Source organism: Anarhichas minor, unplaced genomic scaffold, assembly GCF_050575085.1.
Source record: "Anarhichas minor isolate MPS153535 unplaced genomic scaffold, ASM5057508v1 ptg000026l, whole genome shotgun sequence".
Lineage (NCBI taxonomy): Eukaryota > Metazoa > Chordata > Actinopteri > Perciformes > Anarhichadidae > Anarhichas > Anarhichas minor.
In genome coordinates this window covers 7,612,877-7,617,168 of record NW_027466472.1, presented here as the reverse complement: position 1 = coordinate 7,617,168, position 4,292 = coordinate 7,612,877, and positions in this window count along the sequence as shown.

The window sequence follows — 4,292 nt, the reverse complement described above, 5'->3', positions numbered from 1 at the left end:
ATAAAAGAAAACTGCACATTTTCAGCTTTTGTGACCCAGATTTGTGACTTGAGTCAGACTTGTATCTTGGTCATGAATCTTGAACTCACACCTCTCTGGTGCAGAGAGACTGGACCTGAAGAGTTACGAAGAATGAGTTGTTCTAAAATATACATAAGCCCTCACACTGGCTGATAGACTGGGAATAGATAAATAACAGGAATCTTGCAAGCATGGAGTGCATGGAAGTATAATGAGATCTGTGAGGTGTAGCTAGGTGCAAGTCCATGTATATTCTTTTACGGAATAGAAGGAAGTGCGTGAGCCTAATCCAACGAATGACACCAAATGAGCGATATGAAGAGAGAAAAGAGAAACAGACGGAAACAGAGAGAGAGGTCTTGAGAGTAATGGGAGCAGAAGATAAGAGAGAGCCTTTGAGGAGAGAGCAGCTGCTCAGTGGAACGGCCGCAGGGCAAATTTCAGAATGCATGACAAGGGGAACCTCCAAGGCCTGGGTACATACATTGACACACACACACACACACACACACACACACAAACACACACGCATCCAAGATGAGATATGATTCGTACAATGACGTATGCGTGCACATGCAAGGACAGACATGTGCATCTGTCTCTTTTGGGTAACAACACACACATAAACACATACTGTACATGCTGTACTTTCCTCACACATGTGTCTGAATGTTTCAGCTGTGAGGGCTCTCACCGTCTAATAGAGCCAGATGAAGCCAGTTAAACTGTCTGGGCCGAGACCAATAATTATGCCATTCAGTGATATATAAATAGGCCCAACTGGCATTTTGAGTGTTACTGCCACCACACAAAAAGAGAACATATGGAAGGAGATTTTAGCATTTGATCACTAATGTCCTCCAGAAATGTGCAATCATTGAAAGGTAAAGTTGTTCGATCTCAAAGGGATTATCAAAAAAGCACATTGCTAGCAATTGTAAGGCAAGTCAAACTACCAAATGCAATGTGAGTTCATACAGTCCCCTACAATGTTCATAGATTGGTTTGACAATACGTTTACAAAATGCAGGCTAAGCCGGAACCTGAAACAACTAAATCATGTTCATCAAACGGCACGCCTACGCATATTTTCAGTTATATTAGCTATTAACAGCTCATCTCAGGACTGTGTTTTAGTTTACATACTGTGATTGGTCTTTTACTTTTGTTGCACCTGTTAGGGCGGATATACGTCCTGCAGTCTTTTCAGTACATGGAGTTTGTTGACCTTATCAATCCCCAGCATATGCACCAAACATTAAACTAATTTAATCACTCAAATTAGCCAAAATGAGTGAAAACATCTGCGAGGGTATGCAGAACAATTCAATTGAAACGTGTTAATCTGATGTAGGCGTAAATTTTAAAAACAGAACAAATGTATTAATGTTATATGTTGAGTCAAATCTTGCATTTTTATCTCACATTCTTTCTTTTTGTTGTTTTAATGAATATTTTGTGTTTTAATGTAATTGAGAATGGCTCTCAGTCCTCCTCCATTCACTCTAAAACAGGCATCTCTCTATTAGCTAATTGCCCTAGTTTTATCCATTCTCTCCTCCATCCCTCTTTCATCCATTCCATCCCCTGTTACCTTCTGTCCCTCTCTATCTCACGGGGCTGTGAGGGCAATTAGGTTGTTTTACAGCTGGTCTAGTTTTACTGGCTAGGGAGCAACACTATAAACACTAATTAACACACACAAATACAGATACACATAAGCAAAGGTAATCAGCTTTTTCTACTGCATACACACCACTGGAGTGTGTTGCTCCTAAACCAGCATGAACCTGCTCAAACACATAGACACTGCCATTAATAAAGGGTTCCAATAAAACACCAGATATCAATCAAAAATACACACTTACTGCACAACACTTACATTGTGTATTCAAAAACACTTACTGACTGTAACAATTCAAACTGAAATTAGGTAGTTAATTGATAAATGTATCATTGGTTTTCTTGTTTTTACAATAAAAATTGATGTTTTATTGTGATCCTAACAACATAAATTGATGTATTTAAATACTATATTTTTTAATTACTTGTGAAAATATTTTCAGTATGGGCTGTCCCTTTTCACAAATTCTCTCAAAATGTTCCCGTCACTTTTAAAGATGAATACAGTGTGAGTCAAACAATACTTACAATACTTACTTGCTTCGAACTCTTCCCAGACATGCTCTATACTGAGATATGTAGTATAAAATACCGTATATCTAAAAACACACATATACATCATACGATATGCACATTCTCTTGCCCACAGGAGAGGCTTTGTAAGCACTCAACTTCGCTACAGCTTAATGTGGTCTATCGGCCTTGTATAATCAGTGGCAGACCCATCAGTGTGGACTGTGTTATTTCTAATACAGCAAGTTGAATTAGCATTAGCCATATCAGCAGCGTAGAGCTCTGCCACTTGCAATTCAACACAGGTGGCGAGGAAACACAGCACCTGCAGTATAGCTGTGTGTGTGTGTGTGTGTGTGTGTGTGTGTGTTGGGGGGGGGGGGGTCGATTGGCAGGTACAGTATTGGTCCATAGTGGGTGTCTCATAATGATGACTGCTGCACACGAACATGCAGTATAGATGAACACATGAGTGCAAGACAGAGGCCTGTAGAGACATTTACAGTTAAAAGCAGAGCCTGCAGACACATGCGACAGCAGAGCGTTCCCTGTCTTTCACAAAGACACACGCACACACAAACTGACACACAGAGATTCACCCGAGAAGATTCGACAAAGAGAGACTTGGGACTGCCCAGCTGTGAATTTCCTCCGTAGGTCTGTATTCTTGTGTAACTGCACGACAATGTGTGCCATGACTTACGTCTCAGTCGGAAAAAGCTGAAAATGAATCCGTCAGTGTTTTCTCATTCCAAAGCTCACACTGACCTTCCTGAGGAATTGAAGGCAAGAAGACAAACATTCACAGACATGATGGCACGTGTGTGTGTGTGTGTAGGTGTGAGAAAGAGAGAGAGAGAGAGATAATACACTCAGAATTAACAATTAAATATGTTATGTGGGTGTGTGTGCATACACACATACGGTATGTGGATAAAAGTATCTATAGAACACACAGATTAGCCACTGAATTGTGTGTGTGTGTGTGTGTGTGTGTGTGTGTGTGTGTGTGTGTGTGTGTGTGTGTGTGTGGCAAGGTCATGGATGGAATTTAAGACAGAAGTCATTTAAAGACTGTACAATAGATGCTTGACAGGTCTCTCAATCACTGAGACATTAAATTGAAACCTCTCTCTACACCTGACTGGATGAACGCACCACTTGCTTGGCTGTCACTGGTCTCTGCTTAAGCTTTTCGAACTAGAAAACCGTGGCAGCTCTTCTAGAAATTTCCCAAACCAGTAGATTTAGCAAAATTGGAATTACTTTCTGTAGAATAAATAAACATTGACACAATGTTGATAGACAATGAGAACCCAAAACAAAATGTCATTGTCCTCTATTGTCTCCGAATGGTAGCATAAATGGCATGAATAAATCTCATAAAAGAAGTATACCAGGTGTATTTTAGCTTTGTGATTCTACCACCTCTAAGCAAGAGAGAATATATGAGTTTATGAGAGAGACATTTGCATATGACTGCTCGTGTGTTTCAGAAAATCTGACATACATTCTTTCTACAAATTGTGCCCAATACTATGGAAGCAGGGGAAGTCATGTGGATGTAATTCTGGAGTCATTCCATTGCCATTCTCCCAACATTGTTAGAATTTCTATCCTGGACAAGACTTCACTAAATTGCTTCATTTTGACAGCTGACTTATATAATTGCACTACCTCACAGCACTCATCAAAGGAACACCGAATTTGAATACGGAGAATAGTACACACACAAATAAACAGGGCAGCCTGCTCCTCAATGATACGCTTTTCCTGGCTTCAAGGCTGTAAGAAAGATGCAAGAAAAGAACAGCCCTGAAGAGAATTACTTTAGTTTGAACAGAACCAGAGCAGCTGGAATTAATATCTGGGTCTGTGCGTGTGCGTGTGTGTGTGTGTAAACAGGGTTGATCTACTGCTGCACTAGTAGCTGCTCTTTTATTGGCTGGCGTGCACACACACACAGACACAAGATGCATACACACAAACAAGAAACAAGTGACTCAAATTAAGGCACAACTATAGCTTACTCTGGGACCACTTAATGACTTGACAATGACCAGAGAGAGAGAGAAAGGAGAATAGGGAGAGGAGACAGGTGAATTTAAACATTAACAGTGCAAACCACGGCCACT